At 39.6% G+C, this 21913-nt stretch overlaps 1 pseudogene; it reads right to left on the reverse strand.

Annotated features, from left to right (window-relative positions):
- Window positions 1-21913, reverse strand: part of LOC104226872 (MLO-like protein 2) — a 50314-nt pseudogene that overhangs the window by 11115 nt on the left and 17286 nt on the right.

The following is a 21913-nucleotide window of genomic DNA, read 5'->3' on the forward strand; positions in this document are numbered from 1 at the left end:
ACTTTAGGGTCGATTTTTATATTTTTGTAAAGATTGAAACTTTATGATTCAGAATAGTTTCTTATGTATTTTATTTGAGCTTTGAAGTTAATTTGGTTAGATTTGAGCCGTCCGGAGGTCTTTTCACCCGATAGGTGCATTTTAGTGTATCGGTTTGTCGCCTTTGAGGTAAGTATCTTGCCTAACCTTGTGCGGGGGATTTTCCCATATGATTTGACTCTTCTATGCTAATTGTAGTCCGTGCATGCGAGGTGACGAGCGTGTGCTCGGACTTATTTGCGGGAAATTTTGCTACAGGATTCTAAGGTCCTTATGTTCATTATGTGGAAAGTAGTTCGTTATAATTGGTTTTTCCTAACTACTTAAATTGCCTCTATATGCCATATGATGTTATCAGCTTTCCTCTAATTCTACATGTTACGTTGACCCTTAATTGCTTTAATTGAAGTAATTGTCTTCCTTATTATTTTGATACTCCTTGATTGTAAGTTCCTATGTGACTTCGTGCAAATATATTACATGTCCAATTGTTGTGGTTATCTGTGTAGCTATCTCGTGCATATTATGTCTTGTTATTGTGTTAAGGTTATCGTGTTTCTTGTTTTTTGACCCTTATTTTCTATTGTTGATTCCCTTGCCGGGATGTTATTATTTTTTATTATTGACTCCATTGCCCGGATGTTGTTGTTTCTACTATTTGGTTGAGGAAGCGTGATAAGGTACAAAGGGTGATGCCGTGCACATGTACATTTATATTGATTGGTCTGTAGTGCGGGATACAAAGAGATCCCCAGCACATACATTGAGGATACCAAGAGATCCCTAGTACATATATTGAGGATACCAAGAGATCCTCGGGATACCAAGAGATCCCTAGTACATATATTGAGGATACCAAGAATTCCTCGGGATACCAAGAGATCCCTAGTACATATATTGAGGATACCAAGAGATCCTAGGGATACCAGGAGATCCCTAGTGCATATATTAAGGATACCAAGAGATCCCTAGCACACATATTTACGTTTGGGACTACGGGATGATATCCTGGGAGATCCCCTGTTAAAATCATTATGTTCTGAGCTGATGTTTTCATTTATTCTATCCATGTGCAAACATTCATATTTACGTTCCATTCCTTATACTTACTAGTTGGTGCGAATTATGTTAGGACACTTGCACAAGCATACATGTGGTTAATCACCTTTATCGAGTAGGATGCTCGTTGAGATTTTTGAGTGTAGACGCACCCTTGTTCATATTCCTTCCATGTGAGAATGACTCTTTGGGCATGTGAGTTGGCAGTATAATTATGAGGGGTGATGAGAGCACAGGATGCCAAGTGTTAGGGTTCAGGTATTGGGATCCACATTGTATGATTATGAGATGAGGTGTCACATGGTGACTTATATTCGGAGGATTTTCTTTATAGTAAAGATTATACTTGAAGCATTATTTGGAAAGAAACCCTTCTGAAAAAGACACTTATTTGAGAAGTATAATTCAAACCAATTTTTTTTACCACTTGAAAAGAGTTTGATTATTTGACTGATACTTGATGGTTAAGACTCAAAGTGAGGGCTGGCGTAGTTGCTGCGTGATGATTTGCCCTTACTGTACCTTGTGATTTCGATTTGGGTTGTATTTTTCTTTGTTCACTTTTATGAGCTTTATTATGGGTTTTTTCCACTATACTTGTTATTTCCTTTCCTTATTGCATTTTTCTGTATTGTTAGAAATCGTTTAGTCTTTATACATATATCATGTTTGGTTGTTTTCTATACTTATACTTGTTCTGCTTATTAGACCAATAGGTGTCTTGACTGCTCCTCGTCACTACTTCACCGAGGTTAGTCTTGATACTTATTGGGCACCGCTGTAGTGTTCTCATACTACACTTCTGCACATTTTTTATACAAATCCAGGTAATGTTCGTTAGTAGCGGTGTGGATTCTTGCCGAGGAGACTCAAGGTAGTCCTGTTGTTGCGTTCGCAAGCTTCAGAGTCACCTTCCTATTTTATATGCACATTGTTGTACTTATTTCCATACATTTTTGTTTAGAAGTTGTAGTGAAACTCTGTAGAGCTTATGACTTGTACTGCCGGGTTTTGGGAAGTTTTTCATTGTATAAAGGATTCATCTCAGAAGCATTCTAGTTGTTATGAGTTATTGTTGTTATTCCGCATTTTAGTAGGCTTACCTAGTCCTTAAGACTAGGTGCCATCACAAAACCCAACGGAGAGAAAAATTGGGTCGTGACAGGTTGGTATCAGAGTTCTAGGTTCATAGGCGCTACGAGTCATAAACGAGTTTAGTAGAGTCTTGCGGATCGGTACGGAGACGTCTGTACTTATCTTCGAGAGGCTACGGGACTATTAGGACAATCTCACTTCTTTCATTCCTATCGTGCGAGCTTAGTGATCTTGGGGTTTGAACTTTTATCCTTCCACTCTCTCACCGATAGTGAGGACACGAGATATGGTTATCGATGACGCTACTGTCGGAGCAGGTGTCGCCAGAGGCAGAGGCAAAGACCGACGAGGAGTACTTGCCACAACTAGAGAACCCTAGAGCAGGGAATTCACGCTAGTCAGGTCGCAAGTGTCGTGGCGACATATTTTGCCGTTCTAGTTTAGCCCGTGGTAGGGCAGCAGTATCCGAGGAAGGGCAGCTTAGACTTGCAAGGTTCAAGAAAAATGTGACCCTCTTACATTCGGTGTTTGGGCTTCAGAGAGCGCACGAGGTTTATTGAGGAGTGCCATCGCACTCTTCGTACTGTGGGTACTGTTGAGACGAGTGGGGTTGCTATTACTACATTCCAGCTTCAAGAAAATGGCTTATCAGAGGTGGCAGGTATATGAGTTGAGTATCCGGCCGATACAGTTTCACTTACATGGGTTCAGTTTTCAGAGATGTTTTGAGGAAGTTTGTACCTTAGTCGCTTCAGGATGCATGGCGCGCAGAGTTTGAGCAGTTGCGTCAGGGCACTATGTTAGTATTAGAGTATGCTGCTAGATTCAGTGATTTGGCCAAACATGCACCCGCCTTGGTCGCTGTAGTTAGAGAGCAAGTCCGTAGATTCATTGAGGGGATTAGGCATGATATTCGGTTCAGTATGGCTCGAAAGTTGGAGTCAGATGTTTCGTTTTAGCAGGTGGTAGGGATTGCTCGCCGGCTATAGAGCATGTGGGACCGGGAGTGAAAGGACAGATGAGATTAGTAGAGAGGGTTTAGGGAGGTGAGAAGGCCTCATAAACCGAAGAGATCTGCTGGTTCTTATTTTGGGAGACAGGGTGCGACATGATAGAGGTTTCATGGGACATCTAGTTCAGTTTGAGCTCCAGGTGTTCATGGGTCTCAGAGTACACGTACCACACAGTTTCCACAGCCACGTCAGTAGTGGGGTTGCTTGAGTATGGAGATACTAGCCACATGGTGAGGGATTTCCCCAGATTTGGGGTAGATGTGCCACAACAAGGTATTCATGTTAGTAGAGGGCGACTAAGAGGGGGAGGCCCAACCCACTGATATGTTTCATATAGTAGGCTTAAGGCCGCTATGCCAGGTGATGTCATTCAGGTATGCTTTCGGTTTGTTGTAAATGAGCACCATCCGTAGTTCATTACAGTTTTGCTTATCGGGGCGAGTTCCCCTATTTATTGCTCCACTTATGGTTGCGTTTCATGATTTGCACTATGTTTATGTGATTACCCTGATGGGAGGTTCTATGAGTGATAGCCGTGTCTATCATTTGTTTCTAGTCATTGTCGAGAGTTATCAGACTAATAGTAAATTCATGTTGTCCATTTCGGTAGGTTTGATGTGATTTCTGAGTATTCTTGGTTACGAGCTATGATTTTTATATTCCACCGGTGTGGGAGCCAGTACGTGTTGTAATTTTGTTGACGGAATTGATCTAGTGAGAGCTTCTAAATGTCTTGATGTGTACCCTACTTGTGATTTAGAGTGGAGGGCGGGACCCTCGTGATTTCACATTTTTTGATGTGTGAAGACCGGACTGTGTACCGCGGTGGGAGTTATATCAGTATAAGATCCTTGTGATTCTTTTATATGCTTTAATTCTTTCTTGTTAGATTGTTTTGTAGATTAGTGTTGATAGAAAATTTGTGCTTGTCCGACTTGTTTGATAGTTCCCTTATGTGTTTCCCTTTCCAAATTCATTCATTTTTGTTCTGTGCTTATTGAGTTTTAGCTTGTAGGGCGCGTGCCCGTTGGTATTAGCTGAGGTTTGGTGATTCGGGTGTTTAGTTATGTGGCTTTCGTGGTTATTGTATCATCGCCAGTATGGTAGAGGTTTGAAACAAGTTCCTATTGAATATGAGGCTTATGGCCGGTGCGGGGTTTGATTTCGGGCAAGTATTGTTATCATAAATGTTATTGTGGGCCTATGTGTGATGTGTTATGTTGTGTGGTTGTACCCTATGGGTGTTGGCATGAATTGAAGTAGCAGGCTGAGACTGATGCCAGGTATGGATTTAGAACCGGGTCTTTTGGAAATGGATGAGAGGTGAGAATTCTGGTTCTAAGGCTTATTGGTATTGCTTGAAAGGCTAAATTTCAATAGAGACAGTGTCGTCAGACTTATATGGATTGGGGTGACGTAGGATCACCCGTGAGTGTATGTTGGAAGTGTGCATTCAGTGACTTGAGGACTTCGAGGCAAATCTTAGCACATTCGAGGACGAACGTTGGTTTTAAGAGGGGGAGGATGTAACGACCCGACCGGTCATTTTGGGAAACTAAGCTCTGTTCGGCGGCGTAAGGTCTGGAACAACTTCATAATATGAGTATCGACTTGCGTGCATGGTGGAATTCAGTTAACAGATGGTTTAGAGTTAAATTGGAAGAAGGAATCCAGCTTTGGAAGTTTGAACGGTGAGAATTTGACCGGAGTTGGAATTTTGAGTAAACGGCCCCGGAATGAATTTTTGATGATTCCAATAGCTTCGTATGGTTATTTTGGACTCAGGCGCGCATCCGGATTCAGATTTGGAGGTCCGTAGGGTAAGTTGAGGCAATTCGGCGAAAGTTGGAAAATGGAGAAGTTTGACCCATAGTTTACTTTTGGGATATTGGGGTTGGAATGCAATGCCGAGAGTTGGAACAGCTCCGTTATGTCATTTTGGATTTGTCTGCAAAATTTGGCGTCATTCCGGGTTGATTTGATCAGTTTTGGCTCAAGTTTTTGAAGTTGGAAGATTAGTTCGATTCATGGTGCGATTCGTCGTTTCGGCGTTGTTTGATGTGATTTGGGACCTCGAGCGAGTCCGTGTTAGGTTATATGACTTGTTTGTGTGTTTAGACGGGATCTCGGGGGCGTCAGGTGTGTCCCGGATGGGCTGCGGGTCATCTTCCCCTTGTTTTGAACTGTTGTTTCTGCTTCTGGTATTCCTCTTTCCCGATCGCGAACGGCCTCTCGCGTTTGCGATGTGTTGTAGCTGGTTGCCTCTTTTTTCCTTCATCACGTTTGCATAGAAATTCCCGCGATCGCGAAGGTCTGCTTTCCTCTTCTTTGCGTTCGTATCCATTGCCCCGCGTTCACATAAGCTCCTGCCATTGTTCATCGCGTTCGTGTCCTTTATTTCGCGACCGCGAAGGGTATTTCTGGACAGCTTGATTCTCTTCTCCGCGATCATGACCCAATCTTCACGATCGCGATGCATAAATCCCTAGGCAAAATAAATAGTACTCTATTCCGAGGGTTAGCCATTTTTAATATTTTTGGAAGTTCTAGAGCTCAGTTTTGGGCGATTCTTTGTGGGTTTTTCAAGCAAAACGATTGGGTAAGTGTTCTTCTCCTAGAATTGATTATATTCCATAAATTTGTCTTCATTTTTATCATTTAATTTGTGATTTGGGTTGAGGAAAATGTGGGTTTTTGAAGAAAATTCCTAAAATGAAATATCATGATTTGAGGGACCAAATGGTGTCGGAATTGGATAAATTTTGTATGGTTGAACTCATTTTGGAATGGGTGATCGTATTTTGTAAAATTTGACGGGTTCCGAGGTGCGGGCTCGGTGGTCGACTTTTGGGTCGATTTTTATATTTTTGTAAAGATTGAAACTTTATGATCCGGAATAGTTTCTTATGTGTTTTATTTGTGCTTTGAAGTTAATTTCGTTAGATTTGAGCCGTCCGGAGGTCTTTTCACCTGAGAGGTACATTTTAGAGTATCAGTTTGTCGCCTTTGAGGTAAGTATCCTGCCTAACCTTGTGTGGGGGATTTCCCTTAGGATTTGAGTCTTCTATGCTATTTGTAGTCCGTGCATGCGAGGTGATAAGTGTGTGCTCGGACTTATTTGAGGGAAATTTTGCTATAGGACTCTTAGGTCCTTATGTTCATTATGTGGAAAGTAGTCCGTTATAAAAGGTTTTTCTTAACTGCTGAAATTGCCTCTATATGCCATATGATGTTATCAGCTTTCCTCTAATTCTACATGTTACGTTGACCCTTAATTGTCTTAATTGAAGTAATTGCCTTCCTTATTGTTTTGATACTCCTTGATTGTAAGTTCCTTTGTGACTTCATGCAAATATGTTACATGTCCAATTGTTATGATTACCTGTGTAGCTATCTCGTGCTTCTGGGTATTTCCGTGACCCTTATTTTCTATTGTTGATTCCCTTGTCGGGACGTTATTATTTCATATTGTTGATTCCCTTGCCGGGACGTTATTATCCTATTGTCGATTCCCTTGCCGGGATGTTATTATTTCTGTTGTTGATTCCCTTGCTGGGACGTTATTGTTTTCTGTGGATGACTCCCTTGCCGGGATGTTGTTGTTTCTACTATTTGGGTGAGGAAGAGTGATAAGGCACGAAGGGTGATGCCGTGCACATGTACATTTATATTATTTGGGCTGTAGTGCGAGATACAAAGAGATTCCCAAGCACATAGATTGAGGATACCAAGAGATCCTCGGGATACCAAGAGATCCCTAGTACATATATTGAGGATACCAAGAGATCCCTAGTGCATATATCTAGGATACCAAGAGATCCTCGGGATACCAAGAGATCCCTGGCACACATATTTACGTTTGGGACTACGGGATGATATCTTGGAAGATCCCCTGTTAAAATTATTGTGTTCTGAGCTGATGTTTTCATTTATTCTATCCATGTGCAAATATTATGGGTGTTGTTCGTTCCATTCCTTATACTTACTAGTTGGTGCGAATTATGTTAGGACACTTGCACAAGCATATACGTGGTTATTCATCCTTATCGAGTAGGAAGCTCATTGAGATTTTTGAGTGTAGACGCACCCTTGTTCATATTCCTTCCATGTGAGAATGGCTCTTTGGGCACGTGAGTTGTCAGTATGATTATGAGGGGTGATGGGGGGCACAGGATGCCAAGTGTTAGGGTTCAGGTATTGGGATCCACATTGTATGATTATGAGATGAGGTGTCACAGGGTGACTTATATTCGGAGGATTTTCTTTTTAGTAAATATTATACTTGAAACATTATTTGGAAAGAAACCCTTCTGAAAAGGACACTTATTTGAGAAGTATAATTCAAACCAATTTTTTTACCACTTGAAAAGAGTTTGATTATTTGACTGAAATTGCTGGTTAAGACTCAAAGTGAGGGCTGCCGTAGTTGCTGAGTGATGATTTGCCCTTACTGTACCTTATGATTTCGAGTTGGGTTGTATTTTTCTTTGTTCACTTTTATGAGCTTTATTATGGGTTTTTTCCACTATACTTGTTGTTTCCTTTCCTTATTGTATTTTTCTGTATTGTTAGAATTATTGCTTAGTCTTTATACAGATATCATGTTCGGTTCTTTTCTATACTTATACTTGTTCTGCTTATTAGACCAGTAGGTGTCTTGACTGTTCCTCGTCACTATTCCACTGAGGTTAGTCTTGATACTTACTGGGCACCGCTGTGGTGTGCTATTACTACTCTTCTGCATATTTTTTGTGCAGATCCAGGTATTATTCGTTAGTAGCGATGTGGATTCTTGCCGAGGATACATTGACATCGGTACTAATAGTGGACGTAGTAGTAGTGGAAACCCCCAACTTTTATGACATTGGTACTAAATTACTGCAACCCCATGCTAGCCCTAACTTAGTAGTTATCCCCCCCTCCCAATAACTTTTTTTTTTGGCAATCCACTAGGCAAGTGCCTAGGGCTAGTTTTTATTAATAAAAGTAAAGAAAAATACAACAATTAGGAATAGTACAAATAAGGGGGATAATAACACCAGTATTGTTACCCTTATGCCTTGGCTATATAATCAGTCCTCTGCGCCTCACATTGCCTTATTATGGCAGCTTCATGTAGAGGATTCATGGTGTAGCTGCCGGCATAGTCTCACGAGGGCATATAATCTCATAGCCGTGTGGATATTTTCCAAAGGCATAGGACCAAGGCAACACAGACCGAGCTAAACCTTACCTTACTAATCCTATTGAGGCTTTGAAAAAGCCTCATCTTCTCACAAGCATGTAAAAAATAGGAACTTGAAAGTACCAAGTACTCTATGATTGCCATAGAGTTTATAACACACTCTATGACGCTATTATAAGTGATGATACTTTTAAAATGATAAACTAAAACAATGTAGAAATTTGAGTCTTGCCCCTCATTCGTCAAACTTGTGAGTTGTTCAATGTGAACTTCCTTAAAATCCCCTGTAATCTTCAAATAATCTTCAAAATTCTTCATTTATTCTCTGGTCTATTGTACCTCGTAGATATTGAGGGGGCAGCCCCTTTTTGCTTTGCCGCTCTCATTGGGAGTTGCCTGAGTGTTATTTCTTGGGTCCCCTTCTTTTTTTCACTTTACAAATCTCCAATTGTAGCCACCCTTTCCAGACATGATTCAATCAATTCATCTTCTTCCGCTTCGTCGGAAATAGCAACACGTAAATTGAGCTCTAGTTTTTGATTTGTTTCTTCTTGTATAACCATCCATAATGGTTCAGTTCTCTTTGCACTACAAGGTTCTTGCCTCTTTGCCACTGAAACTTTCTGCTTTTGTGTATTCGTTTTCGAGCTACTTGAGTATACATATCTATGAGGTTTTGGACTGGTCAAAGCATCCAATAGAGCCCGGTCATGGTTTGAAATCAAAGCAATGTTTGAAATCTCACCTGAATGTTTAACAGTGTCCAATTCTACTGCTGCATCACCTAAAGTGTGATGTTACTGTTGTGGTGGACTGCCTGGAGTATGCTTCTGCTGTCCAGCCATGAAACTTATAGGATGCTGCTGTCCTGCATTTGGTAGATATTCACCTTGAGTGCCTGCACGTTTGTGTTGCTGTGCAATAGATTTACCCGCTTCTGAGATAGCTTCTGGACTGTTTTTACTATGCTGCTGCTGCCCAGATTGAGTAACGGCTATGGTGGTTGTAAAATTTTGTTGCTCCTGCATAACAGGTGTAGGTGTTATTACAATTTGACTTGTAGTATAACTTGCAGTGGCCTTCTTGGATTCTATAGCTTGAATCAATCTTTCAACTGCACTATCCAAATTTCCAGCAGCTTCTGCGTTTTGCTGAATAGCTGCTGCTATTTGCTGATGTTGTTGTTCATTGAATGTAGCATATATTGCAGCAGTTGACAGCTTTGCAATTTGCTGTTGCTGTTCAGTAGCTGCTGATGCTACTACATTTTTCTCCTGTGTGTTTATAGTTTGCTCCTGCTGCCCGCCTATATGTTCCAGATTTAGGCATAGAAACTGTTGCTTTTGCATTCAGTTTGCTGCTGGATTTATCATAGTAGAGCTGCAATTTTTTGGTACAGAGGGTGATCCAACTGATATCAACTCTTCATCTTCACTCTCTTGATTTTCATTCTCACTCGAACTCATCATTGCAACAACTGCAGGTGCAGCCTGCTCAATTCCAGCTGCAAATTTGTTCGACTGCTCAGCTTTCTCCAAAGCTGCCCTAACACCTGAAACATCTGTACCTTGCCCCTCATCATGTACGGCATTAGCACCTGCTAATTTTTCAACTGTTGTAGTAAATCTAACACTCTTTGCATCTAGAAACTTAGGAGGAGTTGTTTATTGCACTGTAGTCTGCCCTACTGATGCAACTCGATCAAATTCCTTACCATCATGCACAAAAACATTATCAACCACTGGGACAGTAGCAATCCCTGTATCATCAGTTGCACCCATAGCTACAGTTCGATCAGCTGTAAACTTCAATGGAAAAGTAGCTTCCAGATTTGACACCACACAAGTTAACTGTTTTCCAGGTACTACGATAGGCTGCCGAGCTGCAATTGGTATAGCAGCATTTGTAGTCTGATAATTAATCTGTTGGCCAGCTTCATTTGTATCAACCACCAAACACAATTGTCCATCCATTGGTGTTGTTGTATCTTCAACAATACCAGCATTAGTGCTCCTAACCATTTCACAATTTGATTACTTGTTTACAACAATTGTTCCAGTTTCTGTTCCATTGGGAGTCTCATCACCTACTGCATAACCTACCATTGGGGTCTCACCTATAGAAAGACCATCAAATGCTCGATTAACCAATTTCTCATTTTTCAAATTAACACTTTGTTTTCCTCCTTCAATATGCAAAAGTTGCTGGCCGACTAAAAATTTTTTTGCGACTTCATCAACCAGCTTACCACCTGCTATTTCCATATCTATTTGATTCAATCTTTTGGCATTCAGATAGTCCCTAGCATCACCTTTTAACTTGTCAAAATTGGTCACCTCCACAACATGCCTATTACGACCAACTGCTACTTCCTCTGCCATCACCTCCTTTCCTGCTCGTTCCTTTATCACTCGACAGACTTTTGAATCATGTCCTTGATGCTTGCAATAGGTACAATAGTTAGGAAGATTATCATACACCACCTCCTGATAATGCACGATATTTTTGCCTGAAATTCTGTCCACAATAAGCAGCTTCACCTTTTTAGGATGTTTGTCCAAGAGATTAAGAATTACCTTCACCCTCGCAGCACTAGGTCGCGTTCTTTCCTGCGTCGCCTTGTCCACAGCAATAGCTTTACCAACAGCTGAAGCAATAGACTTAATGACCTCTTAGCAAAGAAATTTGGCGACAACCCTGGAAAGGAGATCCACACGACTGCCATAGACGTTTCCTCCTTCGGATTGAATCCTAAGGTCCATGGTAATGTTCTAAAAAAGAATTCATCCCCTTTTGCCGTGACATAACCAGTTGATCTTGATAAAAACCGAACATAATCACTGTAAAGATCAAATCTGATCAATAAATGACGAAATTCCAGCAGTCCAATATTGCATTTACCTTGAACATCGAATTGAGACGAAAATATTTTTCAAAATTCATGTAGCTCAGGTTTTCCATATGAGAACTTCATTATAACTGCTTGGTGTAGTCCTTCTTCTCTTGTAAACTCGTTAACTTCATCCATGGTGAAGTTTATAGTTGGTTCTCCATGCTCTAAAGTTACAGTAGCTAGATTGAGATTTGACGAAATTGCGGCAGAATGTTTATAGACAAGCTGCGATGCATATGACTGTTTTGGGTTTGGATTAGTTACCATTTGGCTAGTGTTTTGAGTAGTCTCTCTTACAGCTTGGAGCCGGGGAGAGACGATGGCAGCCATTAAAGCTACTATGACGTTACACTAGTTTGCAACACTACATCGTGAAGACAAAATCAAAAAGAGGCTGCCCAGTTAAAGAAATTCTGGGCTTTTTTGCTACAGTTAATGTCTTACACTTTTGAAGATCTACAACGAATGGAAATGATTTCAAGGATAAAACCAATTGGGGATTGTGCGCAAAGAGAAGGGGGTTCTTTTGAGACCAATCTTGTGAACGCCGGAGTTATGACCCGATGAATAATGATGGAATTACTATTCACCTTCTTCCTATTAGAAACTGGGCATTCCGATGAATAGTGATGAATAGTGACGGAATCAGATTTATTTATTGTTCCCCCCCCCCAATAACTAGTTCTCCCCCAGTTAATAAAGTTCATAGTCCTCTAAGGACACCCCTTGTAACGACCCTTAATAGTATGTTATAAAGTATTTCTTGTTCTCAAAAAAAAATGTGGTGTTCCCTTCACAATATCTCCTCTTTCTTGAATTCTTAGTCCCATTTTTGTTATGATCACTTGCAATTTTGTGCACACCAGTAGTATTATCTGAAAATATATTCCACTATTACTTCAGGCAAGCAGGTTGTGCGTCCCACATAAAACCCTATTCAATTTTCAGAATTAGATAATTGAATTAAAGGGGGGGGGGTATGGGATGACTTACAATTAAAGGAATGAATGGTAGCCAATAGTATGAATACCAACCTGAGGAAGTAGAAGTCTTTTTTATTAGTCGAAAATTAAGCATGGACAAGGGAGATGTATGAAAGAAATGTAAAAATAGGGTCTTGCAAGAAAGAAAGAGCAGCTCAAAGTGGGGTCATTCTTGAGAATTTTTAAGTGTTTTCATTTTCAGTTGTTTAGTGATTGATCAAATTTTATGCAACAGTTGTTAAAAGGGACCATTATACTGCTACCAAAAGTTATCCATTTTTTTCCCTGTCTACATCTAAAAGAATGGGTCAAAATCATATTGACCAGGGCTACTGAGCACCTAATCCTTTCTCTTTTGTAAAATAGATATTCAATACATTCTCGTTCGTAGTATTAAATTAAATGTCTTTTGTTAGCATTAATATTGATTTAATTTTGGTTTAGGCTTTTGTTATCAATACTTAATTTACTAATGTTAATGGCTATAAAACTTATTGGAACATTCAAAAGTTCTAAGTACAATATTGAAATAATAATTTAAAAGATAAAATTATGAACATTTTTAAGAAATATTTATAAATTACATCACAACAAGTATATTTATATATTAAATATATCTAAAATTTCTATATATGTAATGTCGGGTTGGTTTGGTTTCGATTTGACTTTCTTTAGTTAAAACCAAACCAAACGAATTATTAGGGGTGCTCACGGTTCGGTTTGATCGATTTTTGATTAAAACCAAAACCAAACCAATTTAATAGGTTTTTAAAATTTTAAAACCAAAACCAAACCAAATTAAATACAAACCATCGGTTTGGTTCGGTTTTTCGGTTCGTAGTAAGCTAATAATAAGTCGATGATAGTGAAAACAACACTAGACAATAATCTGAAAATAATTTGCTAAATTTATACTTTTTTATATATTTCTTTCGGAAGTGAAAGTTTATTTACCTCTTTATATGAAAAGAATGAACAAACAAACAAATAAAAGTTTGCTTTCTCAAGCTTTAGCCACTGTAGTCCTGCAATTTGAGTTTGCTTTATTTACTCTTATGGTAGGATTTTTTTTAACTCTTCTGTTAGGAAAAAATATGTGCGGAGGGTTAGAGAATTAAAGTCTCTTAAGGAAAAAAAAATTGGCCGATTCCTATTGTTTTGGGCTTAGGCAATCTTTTAAGATATAAGTAGGATAAACCAAAATTCAAAATAACAATTAAATTGCATAAAATATTTAAAATTATTTAGAAAAAGATATTATATTGTATATAAATAATTATTAAATTTTGTACATTAATCGGTTTGGTTCGGTTTAATTTTCGGTTTTTTATAATAGAACCAAAACCAAACCAAATATTATCGGTTTTTAAAATTTAAAACCAAAACCAATCCAAATCAAAAAAAATATCGGTTTGGTTTGGTTTTCGGTTTGGATTGGTTTTTCGTCAAACCGTGAACAGCCCTACCAATTATGGTCGGATTTTTTTTCCCAACACCAAACCATAGTCGGGTTTTTTTTCTCGATTTGACTCGGATTATCGGGTTGGTACGGTTTGTCGGTTTCTCTTGTACACCTCTAGTCTAGATCATCTTCGGAGTCTCTTGATTATTCCACGGGCTATTTTTTATTTACTTGTATTTATGATTTTCACCTTGTATTTTTCGTCTCTACTGATCTTATATAATATTCACCTACTTCATTAAACGCAAGGCTGCACCTTCGGGTAATTAGATTAAGAATCGTATTTGTCTCACTTGTGTTTAATCTGCCTAAATCTTACCCTACACTTTCCACCGCTAGCTGCAATAACCATGCCAAAGAAAAATTTCTCAAGGAAACAAGCTTGCCATTTGTATTTGTCAGAAAGTAGAGAACTGCAAATAGCCATAACACTGGACTGCCATATAGAAAAAGGTGAAAGTCTAGTGAGTGATACATTTTTCTATTATTTGAAAATTATGGGAATGAGTAAGTTGTTGAAGTTTGGCAAAATGCCAAAGTCCCACATTGGTTGGGAGTTAAGTTTGGGGGGATTTTTCCCCTATAAAAGAAGGCCTAATGTTTAGGATTGAAACACACCTCTCATTTGCCTTCTCATCTGTTTAAGGCATTTGTATCTTCTCTCTTTAGTATTATTTCACTTGTATTTTTGGAGTGGAATAAAATATTGGTTGTGTCCGAGGAGTAGGCAAAATTAGCCGAACCTCGTAAATTCTGGTGTTCCCTTTATTATTGCTTTATTGTCTTATTTATTATTTGGTGGCTGTCATAATTTTTGGTATAGTAGTTGTGACTTATTCACACTCTATACATTTGGCTTCCGCAACAATTGGTATCAGAGCCAAGGTACTGTCTAAGTATGCTCTGTGGTTGCAGCATAGTCTGATCTTCCACATCAGAAAAGATTTATCTTGGTAACTGAGTCAAGGTTCTGTCTGAGTATGCTCTGTAGTTGCAGCTTAGTCTGATCTTCTACATCAGAAAGGAAATAATCTTGATTTGTGTCGTCAGCTATTAAATAATATTTGTGTCAAATATGGGGGACAATAAACAAGAAGAATCTACATCAAGTGTCAACAATACGTCATCATTGGCATCTTCGCTTATGACAAGAATTGTGTCAAATGCGAAATTTGCGGTAGAAATTTTTGACGGGTCCGGACATTTTGGGATGTGGCAAGGCGAGGTTCTAGATGTCCTTTTTCAACAAGGGCTAGATCTGGCCATTGAAGAAAAGAAACCAGATGTTATTGGAGAAGAAGATTGGAGAATTATCAACCGTGTTGCTTGCGGTACCATTCGATCCTACCTTGCTAGAGAGCAGAAATATCCATACACAAAGGAAACTTCTGCAAGTAAATTATGGAAAGCACTGGAGGATAAATTTTTGAAGAAAAACAGTCAAAATAAATTGTACATGAAGAAGAGACTGTTTCACTTCACCTATGTTCCTGGTACCACGATGAATGAACATATCACCAGTTTCAATAAGTTGGTCACAGATTTGCAAAATATGGATACAACTTATGATGATGGTGACTTGGCCTTAATGTTGTTGGCGTCACTTCCTGATGAGTACGAGCACCTTGAAACTACTCTACTCCATGGAAATGACGAAATTTCTCTCAGAGAAGTTTGTTCAGCTTTGTACAGCTATGAACAAAGAAAGCGAGAAAAACAGAAGGGCGGAGAAGGAGAAGCACTGTTTGTGAGGGGTCGTCCTCAAAATCAAACGAGGACAAAGAAGGGAAGATCCAAGTCAAGATCCAGACCCAGCAAAGATGAATGTGCCTTTTGTCGAGAAAAAGGGCACTGGAAGAAAGACTGTCCGAAGTTGAAGAATAAGGCCAAACATAACAATGGAAAGGCTATTATGGATTCAAATGTAGCTGATTGTGATGATTCAGACTTCTCATTAGTTACAACAGAGTCATCAACATCATCAGACATATGGTTGATGGACTCGGCTTGTAGCTATCATATGTGTCCCAACAGGGACTGGTTCATGGAATTTCAAGAAGGAGAATATGGAGTCATCCACACAGCGGATAACAGCCCTCTTACCTCATATGGCATTGGTTCAATACGATTAAGGAACCATGATGGAATGATCAGAACATTGATAGATGTTCGATATGTACCGGATTTGAAGAAGAATCTCATCTCTGTGGGAGCCCTAGAATCAAAAGGGTTCAAAATCATTGCAGAAAATGGAGTGATGAGAGTATGCTCCGGTGCACTAGTGGTAATGAAGGCTAATCGGAAGAATAATAATATGTACCGCTATCGTGGCAGTACAGTTATTGGGACAGCGACAGTAACATCCAGTGACGACAAAGAGGCAGAAGCAACCAAGCTATGGCACATGCGCTTGGGACATGCTGGAGGAAAATCCTTGAAAACTCTATCAGATCAAGGATTGTTAAAAGGAGTAAAGGCTTGCAACTTGGAGTTTTGTGAGCATTGTGTTAAAGGGAAACAGACAAGGGTTAAATTTGGTACAACGATCCATAATACTAAAGGCATTTTGGATTATGTACACTCTGATGTTTGGGGTCCTTCCAAAACACCTTCATTGGGTGGGAAGCACTATTTTGTAACCTTTGTTGATGATTTTTCCCGAAGAGTATGGGTGTATACAATGAAGAGCAAAGATGAAGTGTTGGGAATTTTTCTCAAATGGAAGACGATGGTGGAGAATCAGACAGGCAGGAGAATCAAGTGTATTCGCACAGACAATGGAGGTGAATACAAAAATGATCATTTCAATAAGGTCTGTGAAAATGATGGCATCGTCCGACACTTCACTGTTAGACATACACCACAACAGAATGGAGTGGCAGAACGTATGAACCGGACCTTGCTGGAGAAGGTACGGTGTATGTTGTCCAATGCTGGCTTGGGCAAAGAATTTTGGGCTGAGGCAATTACATATGCATGCCACCTCATTAATCGTCTACCATCTGCTGCTATTGATGGCAAAACACCATTTGAAAAATGGTACGGAAAACCTGCTGTAGATTATAACTCTTTGCACGTGTTTGGCTCAACTGCATATTATCATGTGACGGAGTCAAAATTGGATCCAAGGGCAAAGAAGGCTATTTTTATGGGAATTACTTCTGGAGTCAAAGGATATCGCTTATGGTGTCCTATGACAAAGAAAGTAATATTCAGCAGAGATGTTACCTTTGATGAATTTGCTATGGTAAATAAGGTAACAGAAGATACCAAACAAAATGAAGGTGCTTCTAAGCAGGTGGAGTTTGAGGGAAAATTTATTTTTCCTACACAAGAAGCAGAGGAGGAAACAAATGAAGATTACCCTCTGGAAGGAGAGCCAGTAGAGGAGATTCCAACTCAGGAATCTCAACAACAACTTGAATCAATAGCAACCAGCAGGCCAAAAAGAACAATAACGAAACCTGTTCGTCTCATAGAGACGGTTGCTTGTGCAACCTCAATTGTAGCTGATGATGTTCCTACTACTTATAAAGACGCTGTCCAAAGTTCAGAAGAAGATAAGTGGAGGATTGCCATGAATGATGAAATACAGTCCCTTCATCAGAATCATACATGGAGATTGGCCAATCTCCCGAAGGGAAAGAAAGCAATTGGGTGCAAATGGGTATTTGCAAAGAAAGAAGGATTTCCTAACCAATTAGATGTTCGCTACAAAGCAAGATTGGTGGCCAAAGGATATGCTCAAAAGGAGGGAATTGATTACAATGAAGTGTTTTCTCCAGTTGTAAAACATTCCTCCATTAGAATTATGTTGGCTTTGGTAGCACAATTGGATTTGGAACTAGTTCAGATGGATGTAAAAACTGCGTTTTTACATGGAAACTTGGAGGAGGAAATCTACATGACTCAGCCAGAAGGATTCAAAGTTGCTGGAAAAGAAAATATGGTGTGCAAACTTGAAAAATCGTTGTACGGATTGAAACAATCTTCTAGACAATGGTACAAGCGATTTGACGAGTTTATGTTGCGGCAAGGGTACAAGAGAAGCAAATACGATCATTGTGTGTATTTGCACAAGCTTAAAGATGGTTCCTTTGTATATCTTCTCCTATATGTTGATGATATGTTGATAGCTTCCAAGAATTTGGAAGAAATTGATAAGTTGAAGATTCAACTGAAGAAGGAGTTCGAGATGAAGGATTTGGGTGAGGCAAAGAAAATTCTTGGCATGGAGATAATTAGAGATAGACGTTCAAAGAAACTCTGTTTATCTCAAAAGGAATATTTGAAGAGAGTACTTCAACGTTTTGGCATAGATGACAAGACTAAGCCAGTTAGTACTCCACTTGCTTCCCATTTTAAGCTAAGTACTACTATGTCGCCAATGGATGAAGCTGAACGAGAGTATATGTCAAAGGTACCATACGCAAATGTTGTTGGTAGCTTGATGTATGCAATGGTTTGCACAAGGCCTGACATTTCACAAGCTGTTGGAGTTATTAGCAGATATATGCACAATCCAGGGAAGGAGCATTGGCAAGCTGTGAAGTGGATTCTACGGTATATTCATAATACTGTAGATGTCGGGTTAGTTTTTGAGCAGGAAGACAATCAGTCTGTAGTTGGATATTGTGACTCAGATTTTGCGGGTGATATGGACAAACGAAGATCAACTACTGGTTATGTGTTTACTTTTGCAAAGGCACCAGTTAGTTGGAAGTCTACTTTGCAGTCAACAGTTGCTTTGTCTACAACAGAGGCAGAATACATGGCTATTACAGATGCTGTGAAAGAGGCAATTTGGCTTCAAGGATTGCTAAAGGAGCTTGGTGTTGAACAAAAAGGTATCACAATTTTTTGTGATAGTCAAAGTGCTATTCAATTAGCGAAGAACCAAGTTTATCATGCAAGGACGAAGCACATTGATGTTCGGTATCATTTCGTACGAGAAATCATAGAAGAAGGTGGAGTCACGGTGAAGAAAATTCATACTACAGAGAATCCTGCTGATATGCTGACAAAGGTGGTGACTGCGGTCAAGTTTCAACATTGTTTGGATTTGATCAACATTGTTGAACACTGAAGATTGAAGATGAAGACACAACCAAAATTTGTTATTGAGAGAGAATTGAAAATGTGGAATTTTGCCAAGGTGGAGATTTGTTGAAGTTTGGCAAAATGCCAAAGTCCCACATTGGTTGGGAGTTAAGTTTGGGGGGGATTTTTCCCCTATAAAAGAAGGCCTAATGTTTAGGATTGAAACACACCTCTCATTTGCCTTCTCATCTGTTTAAGGCATTTGTATCTTCTCTCTTTAGTATTATTTCACTTGTATTTTTGGAGTGGAATAAAATATTGGTTGTGTCCGAGGAGTAGGCAAAATTAGCCGAACCTCGTAAATTCTGGTGTTCCCTTTATTATTGCTTTATTGTCTTATTTATTATTTGGTGGTTGTCATAATTTTTGGTATAGTAGTTGTGACTTATTCACACTCTATACATTTGGCTTCCGCAACATAAGTTACCTTATTCCCACGACATCTGTGAAATTTTCTTCAAGTGCTCTATTGATATACAACTGAAAATCGAAATTCTTTTCTTGCTGAGGTGCTAAATGTGCCTAGCATAATAATCCAAGCCATCAGATTTATGATTCCACTTGTTTTTTTATTTTTCGGGGGGAGGGGGGTGGGGGAGGGGGTGGGGGTGGGGTGGGGGTTAAATTTTGTATCAGTAGCTCAAAACTGAATTTTCCGTAACTAATAATTTTAAGTTGCACCAAACTTACCATAACAAAGCCACGTCTGAGGGTAAGATAGTCTACTTTTTCAACTGATGCATAAAACTGTCCGAAGAAACAAACCTAGCACAAGCCATGACCCGGTTAATCAAAATAAATATTTTCATTTCAAAAAACGTACTAGCTTTTATTGAAGAAAAATATATAAAAGGAATAGAAAAGATTGCAGGTAGATCATACTATCCAGAGAAGAATTGGCGAGTTGCTCCAGAAATGCAAATGTCTACGTCCAAATGATGTGTCCCTTGCAAATATTAACTATCAAAATTATTTGGACAAAACATAATTACTAAACAGAACATATTAATAACAAAATAACTAGATATAAAACAATCTCTTTATGATTAATTCATCTGTCTATTTGAAAATAAAAGTCTCTTGAAAACTACACATAAAAATAAGACTCTATTATATAGGGGGGGGGGGGGGTGTGAAGAGGAAGACACCACACCAACAGAAACTCTTGATGAACTTCATCATATGGAATGTCGGGGGGCAATAGCGCGGAGTTTAGGAGGCACGACCAAGGGGAAGGGAAAGGTGTCAAGAGGAAGACACCACACCAACACAAACTCCCGATGAACTTCATCATATGGAATGTCGGTGGGGGGGGGGAATAGCACGGAGTTTAGGAGGCACTACTCCTCTATGGTTAAACTCCACAATCCTGCAGTGCTTGTTCTCCTCGAAACACGCATGGCTGATCACAAGCACTTAACCGTTGAGCTATAGTTTAGTGCCCATTTCCAGTTCCTGGTCAATGGCCAATCTGGTGGCATTGTGGTCATGTGGAAGGACGACCTTATCAAACTTGAAGAGGTTTCTACGACCCCTCAGGATATCCATATCATGGCCAAGGTACTTCCCCTCCCCCCAACTTTTTCCTCTTTAGTGCTATTTATGCTAGTAATACTCCTGCTGATAGGGTTAAATTATGGAACCATTTGGTGGATATAGCATCTGTCTTTAAGGGCAGTTGGTTAGTAGGGGGAAACTTCAATGAAGTCCTAAAAGCCAGGGACAAGTTTGGAGGTAATTGCATTAGCACTAATAGGGCTAACCAATTCTGGAACTGCATCAACAAGTGTAACCTTATTGACCTAGGATTTAAAAGCAGTAAATTCACCTGGAGTAATAAGAGGTACTCCAACAAATAGAGCTTTATCTTAGAAAGGTTAGATAGGTGCTTAGCCACTAGTGACTGGATTGACCTTTACCCAAATGCTAGTGTCACCCGCCTAACCATGACCCACTCAGATCATTGTCCTCTGCTTCTCTCTATGTATAACGTGCAACCTAATCACAAGAGACCTTTTAGGTTTGAAACAATGTGGTGGGCACCCTGACCTACCACAAATTATCCACCAGAGTTTCTCCAATAATGAGACTCTATCCCAGGCAACCACACACTTTCAACTTAAGGCCTTTATTTAGAACAAGGAGATCTTTGGCAATATCTTTAATAGGAAAAAGCATATCCAGTCCAGGTTGGCTGGGATTCAGAAATCCCCCCCCCTCCCCCAGTTTCCTTTCAGTAGGTTTCTCCAACACTTAGACTCCCACCTCCATAAGGAATACTCAGACATTCTCAAATATGAGGAGGACTTCTGGAGGCTGAAAGCCAAAATTAATTGGCTTTGTGATGGTGATGCCAACACTAGGTTCTTCCACATATCCACCATTAACATAAGAAGAAGGAATAATATCTTATCCCTCAAGGATGAGGTAGGCAATTGCATGCATGACCAAGAAGGCATGAATGATATGGTGCAAGTGTATTTTCAAAACATCTACACCATTGACCACACTCACACTACCATCCTTAGTACTCAAACACCTCCCGGTTTCAACTCCCTCTCTGAGGAAGTATCACTAAGTCTCAACCGGCAACTGAGACCATGTGAGATCACCAATACACTATATTCCTTCAAAGCAACAAAAGCTCCTGGTCCTGATGGGCTCCATCCTATCTTCTACCAGAAATACTGGCACATTATTTTCCACCATATCACCAGCTTCTACTTCAAAGTATTTTCTACTAATGAAATGCCTCCTGAAGTCAATTCAACCTACCTATTCCTCATACCCAAATATGGTAATGCCACCATGCTTTGGAACTTTAGACCTATTGGCCTATGTAACACCATGTATAAGCTAGTCACAAAAATCATTGTCAACAGGCTAAAGCCTCATCTAAACTCCATCATTGGCCCCAGCAAAGCTAGCTTCCCCTCAAATAGGAGAGCCTATGATAATGCGATCATTGTCCAAGAATACATCTCCCACTTCAACAAAATGAAAGGGAAGGTTAGTAATATGATCTTCAAAGTGGACCTGGAGAAAGCCTTTGACAGGCTGAAATGGTCATTCATTAGAAGCACC

This window comes from Nicotiana sylvestris, chromosome 5 (assembly GCF_000393655.2).
Source record: "Nicotiana sylvestris chromosome 5, ASM39365v2, whole genome shotgun sequence".
Classification (NCBI taxonomy): Eukaryota; Viridiplantae; Streptophyta; class Magnoliopsida; order Solanales; family Solanaceae; genus Nicotiana; species Nicotiana sylvestris.